Here is a 23,375-nt window from a genome sequence, read left to right as displayed (position 1 = left end):
AGACTTATGGAGAAGCCTGCATTTACAAGAAAGTGAGTGGGAGCTCTGTAGCATTTCTCATATTGTATGTGGATGACATACTGTTGATGGGAAATGATATAGAATTCTTGGAAAGCATAAAGGCCTACTTGAACAAGTGTTTTTCAATGAAGGACCTTGGAGAAGCTGCTTATATATTAGGCATCAAGATCTATAGAGATAGATCGAGACGCCTCATTGGTCTTTCACAGAGTACGTACCTTGACAAAATATTGAAGAAGTTCAAAATGGATCAGTCAAAGAAGGGGTTCTTGCCTGTATTGCAAGGTACGATATTGAGCATGGCTCAATGCCCGACCACGGTAGAAGATAGAGAAAAGATGAGTGTCGTCCCCTATGCCTCGGCCATAGGGTCTATCATGTATGCTATGCTGTGTACCAGACCTGATGTAAACCTTGCCGTAAGTTTGTTAGGAAGGTACCAAAGTAATCCCGGCATGGAACACTGGACAGTGGTCAAGAATATCCTGAAGTACCTGAAAAGGACTAAGGATATGTTTCTCGTTTATGGAGGTGACGAAGAGCTCGTCGTAAAGGGTTATGTCGATGCTAGCTTCGACACAGATCTGGATGACTCTAAGTCACAAACCGGATACGTGTATATTTTGAATGGTGGGGCAGTAAGCTGGTGCAGTTGCAAGCAAAGCGTTGTGGCGGGATCTACATGTGAAGCGGAGTACATGGCGGCCTCGGAGGCAGCACAAGAAGCAGTCTGGGTGAAGGAGTTCATTACCGACCTAGGAGTCATACCCAATGCGTCGGGCCCGATGACTCTCTTCTGTGACAACACTGGAGCTATTGCCCTTGCCAAGGAGCCCAGGTTTCACAGGAAGACCAGGCATATCAAGCGTCGCTTCAACTCCATTCGTGAAAGTGTTCAAAATGGAGACGTAGAGATTTGTAAAGTACATACGGACCTAAATGTGGCAGATCCGTTGACTAAACCTCTCCCTAGAGCAAAACATGATCAACACCAGAACTGCATGGGTGTTCGATTCATCACAATGTAACTAGATTATTGACTCTAGTGCAAGTGGGAGACTGTTGGAAATATGCCCTAGAGGCAATAATAAAATGGTTATTATTATATTTCTTTGTTCATGATAATTGTCTATTGTTCATGCTATAATTGTGTTATCCGGAAATCATAATACATGTGTGAATAGATAGACCACAGCACGTCCCTAGTGAGCCTCTAGTTGACTAGCTCGTTGATCAAAGGATAGTCATGGTTTCCTAACTATGGACATTGAATGTCATTGATAACGGGATCACATCATTAGGAGAATGATGTGATGGACAAGACCCAATCCTAAGCATAGCTCAAAGATCGTGTAGTTCGTTTGCTGTAGCTTTTCCGAATGTCAAGTATCATTTCCTTAGACCATGAGATTGTGCAACTCCCGGATACCGTAGGAGTGCCTTGGGTGTGCCAAATGTCACAACGTAGCTGGGTGACTATAAAGGTACACTACAGGTATCTCCGAAAGTGTCTGTTGGGTTAGCACGAATCGAGACTGGGAATTGTCACTCCGTATGACGGAGAGGTATCTCTGGGCCCATTTGGTAATGCATCATCATAATGAGCTCAATGTGACCAAGTGGTTGATCACGGGATCATGCATTATGGCATGAGTAAAGTGACTTGCCGGTAAAGAGATTGAACGAGGTATTGGGATACCGACGATCGAGTCTCGGGCAAGTAACGTACCGATTGACAAAGGGAATTGTATATGGATTGATTGAATCCTCGACATCGTGGTTCATCCGATGAGATCATCGTGGAGAATGTGGGATCCAACATGGGTATCCAGATCCCGCTGTTGGTTATTGGAGAGTCGTCTCGGTCATGTCTGCATGTCTCCCGAACCCGTAGGGTCTACACACTTAATGTTCGGTGACGCTAGGGTTGTAGAGATATTAGTATGCAGTAACCCGAAAGTTGTTCGGAGTCCCGGATGAGATCCCGGACATCACGAGGAGTTCCTTAATGGACCGGAGGTAAAGATTTATATATAGGAAGTCCAGTTTCGGCCATCGGGAAGGTTTCGAGGGTCACCGGTATTGTACCGGGACCATCGGAAGGGTCCTGGGGGTCCACCGGGTGGGGCCACCTATCCCGGAGGGCCCCATGGGCTGAATTGGGAGGGGAACCAGCCCCTATTGGGCTGGCGCGCCCCCCCTTGGGCCTCCCCTGCGCCTAGGGTTGGGAAACCCTAGGGGTGGGGGTGCCCCCCACTTGGCTTGGGGGGGGGAAGCCACCCCTTGGCCGCCGCCCCCTTGGAGATCCATATCCCTAGGGCCGGCGCCCACCCCCAAGGCCCCTATATAAAGAAGGGGGGAGGTAGGGCAGCCGCACCCCTTGCTCTTGGCGCCTCCCTCTCCCTCCGTAACACCTCTCCTCCCCGCTTACGCTTTGCGAAGCCCTGCCGGGATCCTGCTGCATCCACCACCACGCCGTCGTGCTGCTGGATCTTCATCAACCTCTCCTTCCCCCTTGCTGGATCAAGAAGGAGGAGATGTCTTCCTAACCGTACGTGTGTTGAAGGCGGAGGTGCCGTCCGTTCGGCACTAGGTCATCGGTGATTTGGATCATGCCGAGTACGACTCCATCAACCCCGTTCTCTTAAACGCTTCCGCGCGCAATCTACAAGGGTATGTAGATGCACTCCTCTCTCCCTCGTTGCTAGATGACTCCATAGATTGATCTTGGTGATGTGTAGAAAATTTTAAAATTCTGCTACGTTCCCCAACATAAAGCTCCGGGCCTGGATGGATTTCCAGTGGAGTTTTATAAAAAATGCTGGCATATTATTAAAGGGGATTTGTTACCGATGTTCCAAGATTTATTCTCTAGACAGATTCAGTTGTTTCACCTAAATTTTGGAACAATCACTTTGCTCCCTAAGAAAACAGAGGCTGTGAGAATTGAGCAGTTCAGGCCGATCTGTCTTCTTAACGTAAGTTTCAAAAAAATTACCAAGGTTGGGACTAATCGACTCACGCAGATTGCGCACTCTGTGGTGCAGTCGTCCCAAACTGCTTTCATGCCAGACAGAAACATCCTAGAAGGGGTTGTGGTCCTTCATGAAACGCTCCATGAAATTCACACAAAAAAACTAGATGGGGTTGTTTTCAAAGTGGATTTCGAAAAAGCGTACGACAAAATTAAATGGCCTTTTCTTCAACAAGCTTTGCGTATGAAATGATTTGATCCGGCCTGGAGACAACAGGTCGAATCTTTCACGCAAAAAGGAAGTGTTGGAACCAAAGTAAATGACGACATAGGTCATTATTTCCAAACACATAAAGGCATGAGACAAGGAGATCCGATGTCACCTATTCTGTTCAACATTGTGGTTGACATGTTGACGATTCTAATAGGAAGGGCTAAGGATGCTGGTCAAGTGGGAAGTCTGGTTCCTCATCTAGTGGATGGAGGTGTGTCTGTCCTACAGTACGCCGATGATACTATCATCTTCATGGAACATGACTTGGCAAAAGCGAGAAACATGAAGCTTGTCTTATGCTTATTAGAACAATTGACCGGACTAAAGATTAATTTCCACAAGAGCGAATTGTTCTGTTTTGAAAGAGCCAATGAGGAACAAGAGGCATATAAGCAATTGTTCGGGTGTGAATTGGGGGATTTACCTTTCACTTATTTGGGAATACCAATTCACCATCGTAAGCTAACAAACAAAGAATGGAAGTGCATTGAGGATCGATTTGAAAAGAAACTTAGTTGCTGGAAGGGCAAACTAGTGTCATATGGAGGCCGTTTAATTCTCATTAATTCGGTTCTCACGAGCATGCCTATGTTTCTCTTGTCTTTTTTTGAGGTACCAGTTGGAGTTCAGAAAAGACTAGATTTCTATTGATCCCGTTTCTTCTAGCAGAGTGATCATTTGAAGAGAAAGTATAGACTCGCTAAATGGGATATTATTTGTCGACCGAAAGACCAAGGGGGTCTAGGTATCGAAAATCTTGAGGTGAAGAACATATGTCTTCTCAGCAAATGGCTGTTTAAGTTATCTGGTGAGACGGAGGCTACATGGGCACAGATTCTGCGTAATAAATACCTTCATTCCAAAACTTTATCCCAGGTGAGAGTGAGGCCGATGGATTCGCCTTTCTGGAAAGGACTGATGAGAGTTAAATCAGTTTTTTTCAATCGGACAAAGTTTGTGATCGGTAATGGTACTTCTATGAGATTCTGGGAGGATACTTGTCTAGGGGACTCACCCCTCGCGCTTCAATATCCTTCTCCTTATAGCATTGTTCAATGGAGAGACACGTCCGTTGGGACGGTGTTTCAGTCCACGCCTCTCAATATTCATTTCAGGAGAGTGCTAGCAGGAAAGCTTTGGGAAGCTTGGCTCCATCTTATGAGAAGACTGGTGGATGTGCAGCTTTCTCAATGACCCGATCAGTTGTGTTGGAAGATAATTAGGAATGGAGAGTTTACGGTTAAATCCATGTATCTGGATGTTATTAATTTTGGCTCTATTCCTACTTCGAAACATGTTTGGCATGTCAGAGTACCTTTGAGAGTTAAAGTGTTTATGTGGTTTGTGCACAAACAAGTCATTTTAACTAAGGATAACTTGGTAAAATGCAACTGGGTTGGGTCTACTAGATATAGTTTTTGTGATCGGGGTGAATCCATCCAAAAAGGGTTTCCCCCGCTTTGTATTACAAAGGACCAACATCAAACACCTTTTTCTTGACTTCCCATTGGCAAAAAATTATGGCGGACGATTCACATAGCCTTTAATATTTATTCCTCCGAATAATATTAACACGTTATTTGGGACGTGGCTTGATGGGATAGTGCCCCGAACAGCGAGACACATTCGTTGTATGTGCTTTATTATGGGCTATCTGGAATTGCAAAAATGATTTGGTCTTTAACAGAACAACAAATACTCATTTTTTGCAGGTTATCTTCCGAGCCACTGTGTTGATTCGTATGTGGTCGCTACTCACTCCAACGAAGGCCAGAGAGCGTTTGGTTACTGGATCTATCTGATGGGAGATGGTAGCACGAGCTATTTTCAACCGGTTTGGATGGCGGTCATGTAATAGGATAGGCAATTAGTTTCCTATCTTTCTTTTGCCAGCCGGTTGTGGCTTCCTTTTTTATTTTTAGCTCTTTGTGAGCATCTTTTTGTCTTTTTGGAGATTTTAAGACCTCTGTCGAACTGTTTTGCTTAGTAATAAAGATGACCGTATGCATCGTTCTGATGCAGAGACCGGGGTCATTCCCCTTTCCGGAAAAAAGGTTGATGCGATTTTAGAATTAACAAGATAAGTCAAATGAAGTGAAGAGCAATCCAGAATCCTACTTCCTCAGTTTCTAAAATAAGTGTCTTAAGCTTAGTACAACTTTGTACTAAAGTTAGTACAAAGTTGATACATTTATTTTGAGACAGAGGGGGTATTTTGTGCGAAAATGCCTTTTGGAGCTCGGCCTCCATGGAGCTCGGTTTTTGAAAAACACAAAATTCATGAAAATTCATATTTTTACAATTCAAAAAAATCTGAAAAAAATACAGATATACATGGAGGCATAACACAAATGTGTGTAAATTTTTAGAACGAAATACGTTGAAATGAAGGTTGTGCAAAAAAGACAAATCTGAGGCTTTTTAACACATGTTACTATTCATCCTCAAAGTCCAGAAATTTGTCTTTTTTATATAGGTTGCATTTCGAAGTATTTCATCTTGAATTTTTACACACACATACATTTCATCCTTGTATAGTTGCACGTTTATTTTTAGAATTTTTTGAAGTCAAAAAGTTTGAATTTTGATTTTTTTCAAAAATAAAGGGCTCCATGAGCTCGGTCACCAAAACGCCCTACTCGTATTTTGTGGGGGTATGAGAAAGTTGCAACTGATATTGGAATCCACCCATGGTGAAGGTAGTTCTCCAACTAATTATGTAGCGTGTGAGCTTCACCACTCTAAAATATGCAGAACAAGGTTCCCATTTTTATCTCTCTAGTCCTCATCAAGAGATATGAACCGGATGGATGCCGGAGGCTCCTCAGCGATTTGAGCTTCTCGGTCGTCCGATCGTTTTCTTGATTGCGTTCTGGCCGTTGGATCTCGGGCTCGGTCGTCGTGGGCCGTCAGATATTTACCAGATCGTTGTGAGCCGTTAGATAAAATTCAGTGCGCCCCGGTCGTGCCACCGCGCGTAATTCCAGCGCCCCCACGAGGGCATTTTCGTCATTTCACCTGGTGGGAGAAATGCCCAATAGCGCTGAGGTGAGTCCGTGGACAGCGAGCACCGGATCGTTCCCCTCCCCCTCCCGCTCGCTCGCTCTCCTCTCCTCCCCGCCCCCTCCCTCGAAACCCTAGCCGCCGCTACCCATCGCGCCCTACAGCGCCGCCGCTCTCGCGACGCCGTCACTGCTCTCCTCTCCCTCTCTCCGACCCGAGCCGCCGCCCTCCTCTGCGTCTCCGACCTCCTCCCCATGGGATTGCAACAGAGCCCCCCAGCAATGACGACGAGCAGTAGCGGAGGGAGGACGAGGAGCACGACGGCGGCGGCGGGGAGCAGCAGCAGCAGGCCAAGGCGGAGCTGCCCTTCTCCGCCATGTGTGTGCAGATCTCCCGCAACACCTACCCCAACCTCCGCGCCCTCCGCAACGCCTCCCACGTCGATCTCACCGATGCCCCACATGTCAAGATCTCCGAGGGCGACTTCGGACACATCCTTGACGACGTGCCCCACCTCGCTGACTACTACGTTCCGGTGAGCAGCCCCCCTCCCCCTAACCTGCTCCTCCTCACTCGACCGCGAGTCATGGTTCGCTGTGACCTGCGGGTGCCATCGTTTCAGCTCGTGGTGATTGGTTTTGTGCGGTGTAGCTTTAGCTAAGCGACTGTCAGTACGAGCGAAATGATCCGACGCTGATTTGGCTGGAAACGTGACCGCGATGTGTGCGGGGTTTGGTTGATTTGGGATTTCTGTTGTTGAGCCACGAATACAGAGTGCTTAATGTCATCTCAATTTTTCTTACGTTCCAGCTCCACTATTAGTGTTGTTAAGCTGCTGAGAATAGAAAGCAATGTAGCAGGAATACAGAAGTTGAGGTTTTCATTGCTTTGGTCATACAGTTTTTTAAACTATATACTAGAAGAACAGGGTACTCATTCCTGCCTTCTAAGAAACTATGTAATTGACTGCTCATGTTGGTTGTAATACATTGCTAGACACAGAGTTGTACATTTTTCAGTTAGGTTTTTGCAAATCAAACTATATTCAACAAGGCATCTCTCCTTTTGAAACACGAACACTCAACCAGGGTACGCTACGCCCCTCTCATGTTCCTTTCATTTTTTCCTTAGTTGGGTTCAGAGATCATTGCACAATAAAACTGATCGATAACATTTTCATTGTGGTTCTCTAATCTTTTGAACTTGTTAGAAGTTTTCTAAAATCCAATTGTTTGTTATTTTTGGTACTTTTCAGGTGACCCATTGCAGTTCAGAGATGGTTTATATGAATTGTTTATGATCTAGGCCGCTACCAAACGCCTCTGGAGAGCAGTATACTATTTCTGAATTTACCAACACGTGAGTCCTTGCTCACATGGATTACATATTCCTATAGAAAATAGATTACTTTGCTAATAGAGTATTGATGAGTCTGGCTAGATTCTTTGCTCACACGGACTAGATATTCCTATAGAGAATAAATTTCTTTGCTAAAAAGTATTGATGAGTATGGCTACAGGAGATAGTGATTCTTTTGTAGCTCTTGATTTTGCTACTTATGCAAGGTTTTTGGCTTTAACCTTTTTTTTGGGGGAAAGATCATCCTTTCTGCACTTTATTCCCTCAAGATAAACTGCGTGATGGGATGAGTATGCATACAACACAACTATTGAACCAATGACCATGCTTGAATATATATTAAATTAGACATATTTTTTTAGTTATGACCTTTTTATCATTCTGAAGGTTCTTTATTCTAAGGTGAAAAGGGATTTTTGATTTTCCTTCTGCAATCAAAGTATCGTATCATGATAGTACCTACACGTCATGTTGAATGCTATAAAGAACATGATCAATTGGTTTCACAAGGAGATGAATATGGACTGGTTTAGGAAAAGAAATTATTTTGTACGTATGCATTGGTAATTGTTCCTCAAAAAGATGCTGGTTAAACTGAGTCATGTTTTGTATCTTGGTCTGTACCCTGCCTAATATCCTAATATTGAACGTGAACTTCAGATATGGAGTATTGGTTCTCCTGATCCTAACTTCACATTAGATGGCCACTCAAAAGGCGTGAACCGTGTTGATTACTTCACCGGTGGTGATCGACCATTTTTTATTACTGGATCTGATGATCAGACTGCAAAGGTGTGTCATCTGCAATGAATTGTGCTATTGTGAGGGTATATTGGGATTGATCTGACTTATTACTCAATTTGTTGGATCAGGTTTGAGATTACCAAACCAAGAGATGTGTTCAAACACTTGAAGGACATGCACACAATGTGTCTGCTGTCTGTTTCCATCTAGAACTACCTATTATAATTACTGGCTCAGAGGATGGCACAGTTCGCTTGTGGCACTCTACAACCTACAGGTACTCTCTCTCTCTCATACTATGATATTGCTTGGGGATGATACTAACAGTGCGCTCTCCGAAAACCAGCTTTGTTTTACTAAAATCTATTTAGTTACACGCAAATACAGTTACTGGCCGAAGTTTTTTTTCTTCTACATGTTTTTTGTTTGCAATAATAGTAATATCTTCTACACGCAAATACAGTTACACGCAAATACAGTTCCCAACTCATGCCAGTTTATTTCTTTAAATTGGCAGTGTAGATAGTGCCTTGTTCATGAATCATGAGCAAGAATGTGGTCTATTCTTAATTCTTCCATTTCTCCCAAGCATTTAATTATTTCTTTTCTTGTAGAACAAGTGAATAACACTTTGCTTGATGCACTTACAGGCTTGAGAACACTCTTCATTATGGTCTTGAGCGAGTTTGGGCTTTAGGATACATGTAGGGGTCAAGAAGGTAATGAATATTTTGCTCTTCCTCTATTTTAGTTCTATGGTAATATGGTCAATGTGAAGGGCCAATACACGAATATGTCTTCTCATCTGCTACTGAAGCTCCACACGCACTAACAATCCATTTTCTTTTTCTGCGACACAATTTCCTATATTGTGACAACATTGTGTATCTGCTAAACTGTTTCTCCCAAAAAAAATCTTCACTAAAAATGCATAGTTCATGCTTTTATTTATTGTTCTTTCCTTTCAAGTTAAGGTAGTGATATATGATATTTTAATTTTTATAGGATTGTGATTGGATATGATTTAGGGAAAATTATGATAAAAATTGGCCGTGAAGTTCCAGTTGCTAGCATGGACAACAGTGAAAAAATCCTATGGGCAAAACATAACGAAATCCAAACTGTTAGTATCAAGACTGTTGGTGCAGGCAATGAGATTCTTCTTCTTTGCCATGTTAAATGTGCAGGATTGTGAGTTACTTTTGGTGTAACCACATTTTTACATTTAGATATCCTATTATTTCCGGCATTTACAGTTGCTACGGTATAATAAAGCTCTTCTACTGAAGTGAAATGCATAAGTTCATGATTAGTATTAGCACAATATGGAATTGAGTGTTGGTTTTGAATTAAATTTCGATGGTTTAAAGAAGTGCGCATGAGGTTGTTATGACTTATGGATAAACACGTCATACGTGCCTTGATATTTTTGCACGTTGCCTTTACATGAAACTTTAGGAGATAGGCTCCTCTAGGATTTATATAGTTTCATTCTCTCAGTAGGTTAAGCTGATTTGCCTTGTCGCCTGTTCTTTCTTCTTGTATGTTTGTCTGTTCTTCCTTGATTTGGATCTGGTTTGTTTGCAGGTCTATCGTTAGTTTAGCTGCTACGTCGGATCTGATGCTGTTTTCGCCGATATATAGGTATGCATCCATTCTGCTCCCTTTCTAGGCCGCCGTCTACCGCATATATTTGATTTTACCTTTGATTTGCTGCAGATTTGTTTGTTGCCTCTTGTTTCACGTTCTTCCGGTCGATCGCTTGCTCGATCTGTGCCTGAACATCATCTCCATGTCGCGGCTTCGTGAACGGATCTTCAGGTCGACCACTCTTCTCCTCCTCCTTACTCCTCTTTTTCCCTAGGTTGGTGTTTGTACATCGTGGTGCTTTTCTCCCCACTTGATAGAAGAACGATTGTATAATTTCTTTCTATGCACTTCATCAAGCACATAATTTAACTAAAACTTGTGGTTTGTTATGGGGCCTGCATCTGTAATGGTTCATTAAGGTATCTTCAGTATTTTTTGTTTCTTTCCCTGTTTTGTCATCTTCAGTATTTTTTGTTTCTTCATACGTGCATTTTTATTGTCCCAACAATCCACTGGCCTGACGGGCACGCCAAGGCACACATTTAATTATCAGAAGATGGTTCTGTTTTTATGGGGCCTGCATTTGTAATGGTTCATTAAGGTCACCATTGAGCCGCCTTCTGTACTTTAGAGGCGTATTGTGCGGCTACATGTTTGTGTTTTTTTATCCATTCACCCACTGCAATGTAAATTCAAGTTCTTGGATTTTTATTTCTTGTTTCTTCTTTTTGGTGAGCGAATTGGCTAATTGAGCTATTTTCCTCTTGGTTTGTTGCAGCAATTGGGAAGGATCGTCCTGTATTATCTATCATGGTTATTAGCTAGCAAGAGTGATGCCACAAGTGGATCTGCCCAGTAAATTTGTTAATTACTTCCTTGCAAGAATGAGTTGAGTTTGGTTTCTAATCCCTCAAGTCTATTCAAGATTGCCCATTTTTTAGTTACATACAAATATGCACCTTGATTGCTATGCATAATCACGTAGGTAATTCCATCTCTTTTTGTTGATGCTTTATCCTGCTTGGATCATATATGCTTCTGTATAACACTGATTGAGGTGGACAATTATAAATTTACTACACGCATATAAGCTTTCTATACATAGATAACTAGAGCATTATAAAGTAGTGTGTCATGTTCTAATTATAAATGAAGAGAAAGTTAAGAACTTTGTAATTACATAGTAATCATGGCTAGATCGTAGAGGTTAGAGATGTACAAATGATTGATTAAAAATATATATTTATATTTGCAACAACACAATGGATCATGCCAGGTAAATATTTTTGTAGAATATAAGTCAGGTTTAGAACTTTTGACCACGACAGGTGAAAAACCAAAGTAAATCCATCGTATATATTCAGTATAATGTATATTTAGATATTCATGGCGCTGCATAAGCTTAATTAAGTTCCCTGGGAGCACTAGCTGCTCGTGTATACATGTATTTCTTGATTCTACTAAGATGCAGTCAATCTTTGAAAATACAGTAAGCACCTGTCATGAAATTTAGAACTGGCGTGATGTGTCTCTATGTTAATAACTATCATGCTTGCGTAGCTGGTTGATTTATTTGATTATAATCAAATTGGACCGTCATAATTTTAAGATCGTGATTATTCAGATGAAAAATGATCAAAGAAATACTGTACCAAAGTCACATCTATTTAGATCATGATTAGGCATACAATTGCTCCTTCAAATTATTGTGATATTGTAGTGCTCTTTAGTATTATGTATTGTGGTGCTGTACCTCCTTTTCTCTTCTTTCCTGGACATATACTCTGCACGGGAAGTTACCTATTGCCCGCTACACCTTTCTATGAACTTTTGTTAATAATCTGCCTATAATTATAAGAAAAAAAATGCATGAATGTATATAGCTTTGCACCAGGACACTTTACTTTTTCTATGACCTGTCATTTTTGTGAGCTGCAGACGATTTTGGCATTGATGTTCTCATGCAAGTCATCTTATCTTTACAAGCCTACTGATAGAATACACTCAAGATAGGACACCACATGTCACTCCTATGTTTATAAGCTTATAGAAGCAAACATTTTCATTATCTTTGGCACTTATATTGTCATAATATTAACTTGTGCAGCAGAGCTTTAAAATCAGAATGGGGCAATAAATGTGTCCACTATGACAAAGTGAAGACAAAACGAATGCATCGAGTTACTAATGCAGTGGTTTTCAAGGTTGGACATTGATATCAACTATGATTATTTAATAGAGAAATTCTGTTCATATGAAGCGAAAGAAAAGCATGCAGTACCTTACATTGACAGTGATTATTAGGCCATTGTGGTACTTCAAATTCTGATAAAGAATATATATCATGACCAAGATTTGGGATTTGGAGAATCTCAATTCTGATATGTACATGCATCTCCTTTTATTTTGTCACGCTATTGAATGTTCTGATATGGGACTACTTACTCTGTATATCTCTTATATATAATAAAATTGTCTATATGTAAAGTTTTCCTATTTTAGTTCTATTATGTTGATGACGAATGGTTCTGGAATTTGGAGATTAACATTTCATAATCTCATGTGCTAAATTGGATGCTACCTTGCTTCCAGCTTTTATAATCTCATGAGCCTGTTGAACTCAATGATGTTATTCTTCTGGACAGAGTAAATGTTTCTTCTTACTCTTGAACACTATAATCGGTTGCTCTGTTACATGTGTTAAACTTGCCTTCATACTAATGCATCATGTCGTTTGATCTTCCACGGCTTACAATATCGTTGGGTCCGGCACCCTCGCGCCAAGACGCATATTCTTATTCTTTATTTGCCAAGACGCACCTTTATTTGCCAATATCGTTGCAGGATTTAGCTACAGATAATCATTAATCAACTAATGTAATTTCTTTGCCAAGTTGTAGTTAGAGTTAAATGTGCCACTGGTTATTTTATATCCTTTATTTATTCTTATTCTTCTAAATGAAATAGGAGATTTGTTGGTGCTCCATTATCTAAATATCACTGACAAAATGTTATTCTCATTTCAGTTGAGAGAAAAGTTGCATACTTTGTGAACCAATTGGAGATTCATGTTGTTTCCCTAGATATTGTGTAGTTAGAGTTGATGTCACTGTTTATTTTATATCATTTGTTACTATTCTTTAATCGCCAAATCATATAGGAGATTTTGTTGGTGCCCAATTAACCAAATGTTACTGACAAAACTGACAAAATGTTGTTCTTATTTCAGTTTGAGCGCAAATTGCATGCTATATAAACTAACGGGAGATTTCTGTTGTTACCAGAATATTGTAGGAAGGGTGGACTATGAAGGGAAACACTGGTGTTCTAAGATAGATGTTCTGTGTTTGAGATCTTGCCTTGGTAGCTGGATGCCTTGGTGCAAGACATTCAAGGTAAGATTGATCCCCTGTACCCATGAGTTCATTTCTCATGTAGAGTTAATAGTCCTGTTATTTTTCTATACACTATGGCAGAGTAGAGATATATTGTGTATGCCAACATGTATATAAGAGTAATAGTAATATGATACTTCTGATTGTAGATCCAAGGTTTTAAACCGACAAAAAATGCTATGAGTTCTCATATCAAATTTTTATGCCAGATGTGCATGCTCAAAGATTTTGGTCGGCAACTTATAGTGTGTATCAAAGGATTCTGAAAAAATAAGGTTGAGTTGTTATTGGACATTGGACCTTTATATCTTTTGCATGACATTTTATTTACTACTTGAGCTCTGTATTTTTCCTGTGCATATCTTTGTGCTAAAAAATGCATTTCTGTTAAATAGTAATTCCTAACTAATTGTTTCTGATAAACAATGATGCCTTCCTTACACAGGTTGTTTGATGCGTTCGTGCTCGTCGGCGGGACGGTGCAAGGCGCAACTCCGACACGGTTCCTCGTTGGTTGGACGGCGTTCAGGCGCAACCCCGGCGCGCACTGAGTACTGCCTCGGCTACAGCCTCCCTCGGTGAGGTCCATCTTCCTCCCGCTCCTCTGCTTCGGCTACTGTATGGGACATTGCCATGGCTATATTGATGTGGTGCTTGTCTGGTTGATGCTCTATGCCCTACTCATGCATCGGTTCCTACTTGAGCTCTGTACTTGTGGATCCATGCCATTTTAGGGTTTGCAGGCTGTTGTTCATGTTTAGTTGCTATCATAGGAGCTAATGTGATGCTCTGGTTTACATGTGGATGCCCTGGTCCTATAGCTATGCTCCTGGATTTGCTAGATTGATCAGTGGCATTCGTGCTAGGGCGATGATGATTAATCGTGGCTGAAATAAGTGTGCCTTTGAGCAATCGTGGCACCTGTGCGTATCAGGTTGGATCCTCCCTCTTGTCTCTAGAATCCTTTTTGATCCTGTGATACTTGTTGTTGTCCTTGGATGGTCATTCTTGTTGAGTGATAACCAGGGCAGCTCCACTGTATGAACAGATTGATCTGGTGATAAGAGATGACGGGGGTAGGTTATATGATCGAGGAAAGGTGAATCTGAGCCCGCTATGCATCCCCTTGTTAGACTCTGAACTGAAATGGAGCTCTCCCATGCGTTTCCCTTTGTTAGAGTCTGAACCGAAATGGAGCTCTCCCGTGCGTTTGGATTCTGGACCGTCGGATCGAAATCTCCTCGCGATACAGGCCGTCGGATCTCGATGTAAATCGCTGTGGGTCGTTGGATATTTACCGATCAACTTCGGTCGTCGGATAAAATTCCAATGGCAACAGAATGTAAATATCATGCCCCCACCAGGGCATCTGGGTCATTTTGCTTGGGGGGGGTATAAAATGATCGCGGCTTCCTGCGATGAAAACCTAGCTGCCGCCTCCTCTCTCACTCGCTCTTGCAGCTCCCTCCCTCCCTCCCACGCAGGTGGTTCCCATGGCGATGGCGGCAGCGGCCACGGAGGAGGGCGGCATATCAGCGGCGCCGGCAATGGTGTCCGTGCCGGCTATGCAATGAATCCTGAACCATTTTTTATTTGTATTTAAAGTTGTTGCTTATTTATGCTCAAGTGGTGTTCGTGCTACGGCGGTGATGATTACCTTGGCTGGAATTAGTGTGCCTTTGAGCAATCGAGGCACCAGTGGGTATCAAGTTGGATCCTCCCTCTTGTCTCTAGAATCCTTTTTGATCATGTGATACTTGTTGTTGTCCTTGGATGGTCATTCTTGTTGAGTGATAACCAGGGCAGCTCTACTGTATAAACAGATCGATCTGGTAATAAGAGATGATGGGGGTAGGTTATATGATCGAGGAAAGGCAAATCTGAGCCCACTATGCAATAAAACTGCAGCTACCTCCCCTAATGTGTGTAATATTGAAGGAAAAAAAGAACTTTTCATGTCTTGCTACTTTAAAATTCCAAAAGGTTCATTCTTCTTTTGTTGGTTACTTAACCATGTTTTTTGTTTTGCTTTGGTTCTGGTTGAGATACTAAAGGTTGTTTATATATGAAAAGAACAGACACTTATAGTTTTGTATGCCTCAACTGTAGCTTAGGATCCAGTGTTGTAGTGCTTTGCCTAATTAAAAAAAACTATAATCAATAATAGTCATTCTTTCCTTGTGATTTGAACTCTGAGAGGGCCATTGATTCTTGATCTTAAGGTGACCCCATTTTTCTATGCCTCATGCTCATGCTGCTCTATGTTCCTTTTTAAAAATTCTTGCTTGCATTTTGGGTTGGTTTTCTGCTCTATGTTCCCTTTTAGCGTTTCTTTCCGTTGTTGCTGCACTCCCTTTTCTGTATACTACTTGATCTTTTTGTATCTCATTCTGCCGCTTCTTGGTTATTAGATGCTTTGAGTTTGAGTGGCTTGAAGATACAGATTACACAATGTTCTGTTCTGTCATATGCCATCTTGATATGGATACAATGTTAGCTTTTGATATGAGCTAGAATTATGTTGCCCCACCAGCCTGAAAATGTGATAAATAAAAGCCTAAAATGCTCGTTTATTTGTATTTACAGGCTTCGTTGTGTAGATAATTTACTCTTTGTTCCATAGGATCACATTTGGTAGTGGTGTGACCTGAACCTTGATTCTTTCTTCTTGCTGCTGCTGCTGTATTCTGTAATGGAACTGTTAGATAAGGTAGTTAACTGTCTAGCCGTAGGTCTTAGTAGTGCAGATTCATTTTCTTTTCTAGGGTGTGCAGAAAAAAATCAGGAGATGGTAGTAACTGGCAGCTACTTCTGAGTACAAATTTTGCTTTTCTGGATTATCATATTCCTTTTGTTTCTCATAATGAAGCCGCCGGGCAGTGCTCCAATATTGTATTACTGGGCAGTGCACGCCGTTGCCGCCAGTTGCGCCTTGCGCGGCCGAGGGGCGCCAGCCGCAGGTGCTCGATGCGGCGCTCCCCTGTCACTCCTTCTGCGACCGTTGTAGGTGTTCCCCGGTCGTTCATCGTCCTCCATTGGCAGGAGGGGCTCGGCTGCAGTTCTGCTACAGTCAATCTCCTCTCTCTCTCTCTCTCTCTCTCTGCTCCACCCATCATCGTGGAATTGCAGGTCGTTCATTAACACTATTTGATATCTGAGAACTAGAAATGCTGAAATCTGAAAACTGGAATCTCCAGTTAACTGAATTTTTGAACGTTTAATCTTGTCTAACTATTTGTGAGGTTTATTGGGGTTTCCAGTAGATAAAACCTAACCCTATGTATTTATAAATGGAGCAGAATTGTATTTATAGAACTTTAGAGAATATATTGTTGTCTTCTTCATATTCTTTTATTACTGAGCCACCATACAAAACTCTCTAGAGCAGAACTCTATTTCAACTATAAATGACAGGAACAAAACTTTTATATATTTTCTGTGTGTAGATGCTTAAGCTTAAGCTTGTGTTATTTGCTTCAGTTAGATATTAAAGAAGACTGAGATTGAGTCGATGGTGTATATACTTGATATATATAAATGGTCAAAATACGGAAGTGCTTTTATGAAAGTCAAATATGCAGTTGTCTTCCTGTTTGAATCTTCATTGTTGATTCCAAGTTTGCTGCTTCCCAAAAAGTGGAGATTTGTAGTACGAACAGAACTTCAACCTATTCAACATAGATCTTAAACTGACCAGACAATAGTATAATATTTTTTATTTACGTCCTTATAATTGTATTGCCACAAAAAACAGATTTGGAATATCAAAGAAAGCAGGTTCTTATGCTACATAATTGTTTCCTCTACTTATAGTTAACCTCTCTAATTTGTCGTCTCTAACAGCCAAGATGAGTGCTCTACTCTTACGGCTCATGCTAACTGAACTGGTGATGTTTCTTTCTTCACCTCGATTGACGCCACATGTTCCCCCTGGTGAGTCTTGACACCATGTTTATACAATTAAGATCGTCCTCTGGTTGCTTGAACACATTTGATTTATTGCAAATTTTGGTACACTATTTTGATAGGAGTGTTCTTTGCTTACCGTTCACACTTACTAGGTGTTTTTCAGAACGTTTGTTAGAGCATAGTTCATATATCTGGTACCTTAGCATTGTTAGCTTTTAAACTTGTTTTATGTCCATCACCCAGACATCATCTTATGTTCTTCTCAATTTGTGTGCGCAAAAGTTGCAATTCCATGTTCTAGGCTTAGCTCAACCAGATAACATGTAGGGAGTTCAATTTTATTTGTTAATATAATGGTGGAATCATATATCTCTAAGGTGCAGTCATTAGTCAAGTGTCAGTAACTTGCTGGTAGTTCTATTATGTCATGAACTAAAATGTTAAGGAGATTTCTTCCGTTTTATGAATTAACGATGTGGCCAACTGTTGTGAAGTCTCAAAAATGAGAAATGGTTGTCCATCAGTTGGTTTCTTGATTTTCTGCTTGGTTTTGTGAAATACATTTTGATTAGGGTTAAGGTTGGCCTTTGGTCTCAGGTTGCCGCGTCATCCTCGTCTTCGGCTTGCAAGGGACTGGATCTGGTGTGATTGATTCTTCCTCTCGCAAGGTGGGTACATCCTCTGTTTCGATTTCTTCCACGAGTTTTGGTTTGCTGACTGAGAAATTTCAAGCAGAAAATGCACATATTGTACTTCTCTTGACTATTGTTTCTTCCTCCATTTTACCTTTCTGGGTATGTCCATTTTTCATTAGATACTTTTCTGCAGCGCATATGCGACAAATTCACAAATTTATAATTTTGACGTACTGCTGAAGGTAGAGGGACAAAAATTGAAGATCCAAATGAGCGACTCAAATTCAGGATTTGAGTTACCAATGTAGTGTCTACGACTGGCTGATGGTTCAAGAGTTCGAAGAAAGTCAAGCAGAAGGGAATACTACACATGCCCACGCTGCTATATGCCAAGGTATCACTTCAGCGGTGTTATTAGTTGCCATTCTGTCCTGATACAAACATGAGCCTAGAGTAGAGGAAGCACAACCCCAGCAAGAACATTCCTGTCTCAACATATTGGAGCCCCACTTTTGCGGATTTTGCTAGAAGTTAAAACAGTTGCTACTGTCACAACATACTAGATGCAACTTAGTATGCTGCCCTATGTCCCTCTTAGTTTCAGCACCACAAGAGCAGTATTGAGATGATTGGAAGTTTCCTTCTCTTCACATCTATATTTTGTTACAGGTTAAAAGGTCTGAAAATCTAGGTATGCTAGCATTGACAATCTTGCAGCTCTTTTGAATTAGTCCTAAATCATAACAAAAAGCTTTCTGTCATGATAATATATATTTCCGGATACATACTAGAGGCTACATATTGGGCAATACTAGAGGAAACATACTAGAGGCTACATATTCCGACTTGCCAAGCCTTAAAGCCAAGTTTTTGTTCATCGATTTACCTACAAAAGATTAAGAGTTATAATAGATTCTCTGATCTAAACGAGTTAATGCAATGTTGCTGGCAGGTGCTAGAGGCCACATATTGGGCAGGAGCTTTCGTATGGTGTGCAAGTGCTAGAGGCTACATATTGCTGGAAGGTGCTCAATTCACATTAGGACAGCCCACCCCCAAGAAGAAATTAAAACAGAGGTGAGACCTCAACTTCATGCCGATAAAGTTAATCGCTTCACATATACACGGTCCTTCACTCTCACTGATAATGCACCTTCACTTCCTTTTACCTGCCTATGTAATCACAAATATGAGAAACCTATTGCCTTATTGAACTTTGAAGATCCACGTTCCGAGGTACATAATTGACTATATTGGCAAGTTACATCTTTTTTGTGGGCAGGCAAGTTACGTCTTAATTCTACTGTTTTGTCCAACCTTGCATTTTTTAAATCAATGGAGAAGACCAGTTCTCTCCAAGTGCGCATAGTCCTCTTTCCTGTAACCATATGAACTACTAAAGCCAATCTGTTGTTGGACTGGGTCACATACATTTTGTGCACCGCGCTTCCATACTCATGTCATATTTTGGCAAGGGCTATTCTCACTAACATATTCTGTCGTACCAACTGTCATCTTATGTAAACATGCTGTCAACCTATGAAACCTACTTCCTCCGTCCCATAATATAAGATGTTATACCAACCAATATATGAGTACATTGGTTGTAATAACATTGGACATTGCTTTGTTGAACATCTTTCTGAGTTTCACTTATGCAAAACAATGACATATTCTTTCTTGTGTCATATGGTGGACTTTTTTGTATTTCAGTGGAACTGGACTGTGATATTAAAGATCATGCCACTGTTATGTTTTAGGAGCAAGTTGTTACTAATGTTGGATTATCAAATACCATTTTAAACTGGAGTTCACAAAAAAAGTCAAAACATATAGCGATGTAGCACATGATTTTACAAGTTAATTATCAGCACATATACATTCATTGTTCTTCACGGATTTCTTGATGCTAAAACCGCCTGATACATGGAAGTATACACCTCTGCTTACTAATAGGATCTATTTGAGTATGTACTCTAGCCTGGTTAGATATATCTTATGCATGTTCTTACCTTTGTTTCCTTAGTGTACAACCTTATACTTGGTGTCTTTTGAACTTAAAATGTATTACGTAACAACGGGTGAAAGAGCTGGTGTACATAATCATCGGAGAGTCGGGATAAAACTGAAAAAATGGAACTCTTGAGCTTTGTCACATTTTAGTAGGAAAAGTTGATATGCAGGTTGTCAAGAGCTTCTTTTTTGTCCATCAGATAGTTTATATAGCTTTGTCACCGAAGGTAAGTTTCGGATAGGGGATGCTGCTTGTGAAAATTATATACAACTACGAGTCCCTAGGTAAGTTCCGCATAGGGGATGTTGCTTGTGAAAATTATATACAACTATGAGTCCCTTTCTCTTTCCTGATATTTACAATTCCTTTTCAATTGGCCGTCACCGGCACTGGCTGAAATATTTAGTTCTGTTGTCGCGCACCTAATACTTGCACACTATTTGTTTATCTATTTAGTTGGTCCTCACTGAAAATATATATATTGTCCGCGATGGATGTCGAATTTGGTGTGGAATAGTTAATGAGAATCTGGAGAGTGCCTAATGTTACATCAACCTTTATTCCGTCCCAGATACACTATTAGTGTTGATCAGCTACAAAGAACACTAAATAATATATGGGGATTAGAATGTAGGTACATGGAATGCAATCCAGCAGAGGAACTCAACAAATGAATAGACTCATAGAAAGCTACCAGTTCACCTCACACTTGATCTATTAGCTTTTTTTATTTTTCAGTAGTAGCATGTATGCCATGTAGATGAGTTATTCATAAAACTTACTGGTTCTCTTGAGGAAACATCTACTTTATCAAAAGACATCAAAGCTAATTTTCTAGGATGATATGATGATACCTTATATAGAATCCAGTTTACTCGCTCTTCATAGAAGTGCTTTTTAAGTGGTAGAAGTGTGCAGAACATTTTTACTCCCTTTTCTCCATTAACTGTTCAATGGATGAATAATTATCTTTCTGCTTTAGGAATACTAGCTTGATTAATTAGTGTCTCTGTGCGATCGAAAAATTTGTAAGTCCTGAAAGTGAATCCTGACCGATGTACCCCTGCTTACCTTTCTATGCACAGATTATTCACTTTGTGAAGATCAATAACAATGAGGAGTAGATGCCGGCAGCTGAGGCGTGTTTGTCTGGTACACACGAGCCAATTTCTCCTGTTAGGGTGGACGACATGTATGACTTTACGTCTTTACCCCGCATGTCGGTCCTTGGTTTGCTTGATTTTTAATGAGCGATGTGAGATTGATAGCGGGTCACATGTTTATCAATGTTATTTTGGCATCATCAAATTACTTACCTGCCAGTTCTTCTGTCGCAACTCTCTATCTTTTTGTTTATACATTTAGAAATCTTGTCTTAGGTTACAACAACTATTAAAGTAGTTGTATCTTGGCCTCTTGCACTTTACCCGCGTTCAGTCTTCTCATGTTTGATTTTTATGCTTCTATTTTTTTGGCTGACGAGAGCTTTCATGGCTGCTTATGTCATGTGAGTAAGCCCATGCCAAATGTTAAAAAGTAAATAGGAATTGAGCTACAAATTCTTAGAGGAAATCAGATAGCTCCATTTGGAAGGAAAACTGAAAAACACAACTTCCAGTTGGCTTTGATAGAATAGCAGCAGATCCAACCATGGCTAGCCAGAATAGGTTCTTCTTCGTCAATTGGGCTAGAGAGACGATCGTGATTGGTCAATATGGTAGCATACAAAATATGTCACAATGTCAACCGACTGTAGATTTGATGGTCCAGTTTCACAGGCAATTGACATTTGTATCAATTATCCTGTGTATACATTATGCTATATGACCATGGAAGGTATGCCTACAAAATACAGAGCAGTTTGGTCTACAAAACATTTTACAAATATATTTGACGGTCCATATGTGTGTTTTCCTTTGACCCTGCAAAAGAATTGTAAAATGATGAGCAGTTCTGGAAAATACCAGAGGCCCAACTAAGCACAGTAGAAAGCCCGCATCTCACTTTATCATTATATAATTCATTTTGGTACCATCTGACCTAATGTTTTTCATTTCCTTCTGCTCCAAACCAGGCAAGCAGCCGCGATGACGGACAGGCCGCTCTCGCACCACCAGACTCCCTTCAGGGTAGTTACCCACGGGCACGTACTTTTGCCGTTTATTTTTACTTGTGATTCCGCTCGTTGTGAACGTGGCTCGATCCATGTTGTGGCCCAATTATTGTTTTTGTTTTGTTTTGATGGATCGTCTTGGCTTGCTTTTGGCCTGAAGTTGTTGCCTTGCTTTTGGCACACCTGATTCCACTACCTTTTGTTGTTGCTTGGACCAGTTTCTATGTAATGAACATATTTATATCAATGTTGTGCTTCTGTTATAATCTTGCTATATTACACTGGTGATTTTCGGTGATTACTCTGATTTCTACTTGCCCCAGTGAGTATTTACACGGTCATACTCATGTTGTATAATTCCTTTGGCTAAATTGTATAATTCTGACAGGTTCATACATCATGTTAAGGAGTATTAAGTTATAGCACGCTTACTTAGGTTCTTTGGCATGTTATTCATAGGGTTATCAAGTAGGTCCTAATAGGGTTACTCACAGTATTAAGTTAGGGATTAAACTTGTGGCGGTCCAATATCATGCTATTGTGTATATTTGCAATGCTTTGGTCACTGTATTATCGTTACTGGATTGGATATGACTTTTACCCGGCAGCACCCGCTGCCGGGTGCGGCAAGCCGCACTTCCTATCTAGTAGTTTATGCTTGTAATAGTACATGCGTTACTGGAACTTATATGCTACATTGACGGAGATTGTGAACATGGTGTGGGAGGCGGTGTAGCCATCTGCGTTTGCTTACAGTTACGGGTAGCCTTCACAGCTTTGGGCGTCAACGAGAATGCATGGAGCGTCAACCACCTCGAATAAGATACATAGCACTTCAAAAGGAAAAATCAAACCATGATTAAAAACTTGAAAAAGAAAAGGACGCTACATCTACTAATTAGGGAGGAAAGGTATCGGGCTGAGGTGAAGGCTTAGAAGAAAAATCTCTGGAACACTCGCCATACTGATCGTTCAGTTGTGGCACCGATTCTTGCCGAAATAGGAGAGCTATCCTTATCTTTTCAAGTTTTTGTTATTCAGTATGTAACTCGTTCAGCAAATTTATCATCTTATCTTTGTGCTAAGCATGCCTGTACGCTGATGGTCACTGATAGCTGGCTGGACTCTGTACCTTCGTTCCTCATCAACAGCCTCATAGTTGACTGTTCGAGGACCGCCTTTGTTGAACAAAAGCTCCCAAAGTTTTCTGCAAAAAAAAGAAAAAGAAAAATCAAAGGGGGTAGGGGCTAATTAGGTGTGGACACGTACCTCCGTTCCTTTCGTCCGTAAGCTGGTATTCGTTGATTACATTTTCGAAAGAGAAAATTAATTGATATTTTTGAA

The 23,375-nt window shown here is 40.8% G+C and overlaps 1 long non-coding RNA gene across 18 annotated transcripts; it reads left to right on the top strand.

The window, feature by feature from the left end:
* Nucleotides 1–6,200: 6,200 nt before the first annotated feature.
* On the top strand, nucleotides 6,201–22,294 carry LOC125517180. 18 transcript variants are annotated; one of them, XR_007287454.1, is made up of 18 exons: nucleotides 6,201–6,807; nucleotides 7,528–7,631; nucleotides 8,292–8,423; nucleotides 8,504–8,652; nucleotides 9,026–9,094; nucleotides 9,963–10,019; nucleotides 10,095–10,196; nucleotides 10,744–10,853; nucleotides 12,073–12,169; nucleotides 13,250–13,360; nucleotides 13,570–13,635; nucleotides 13,806–13,938; nucleotides 17,204–17,293; nucleotides 17,867–17,937; nucleotides 18,147–18,298; nucleotides 18,857–18,981; nucleotides 21,004–21,110; nucleotides 21,993–22,294. It is a non-coding gene; the product is annotated as an uncharacterized LOC125517180 (long non-coding RNA). The 18 variants fall into 18 exon arrangements; XR_007287448.1 differs by lacking the exon at nucleotides 13,570–13,635 and having other exon boundaries at nucleotides 12,558–13,360; XR_007287450.1 differs by lacking the exon at nucleotides 13,570–13,635 and adding an exon at nucleotides 12,558–12,611 and having other exon boundaries at nucleotides 10,744–12,169.
* The last annotated feature ends 1,081 nt before the right edge of the window (nucleotides 22,295–23,375 follow it).

Source organism: Triticum urartu, chromosome 6, assembly GCF_003073215.2.
Source record: "Triticum urartu cultivar G1812 chromosome 6, Tu2.1, whole genome shotgun sequence".
Lineage (NCBI taxonomy): Eukaryota > Viridiplantae > Streptophyta > Magnoliopsida > Poales > Poaceae > Triticum > Triticum urartu.
Note: the sequence above shows the minus strand (reverse complement) of the source record. Positions and strands in the feature narration are given on the sequence as shown.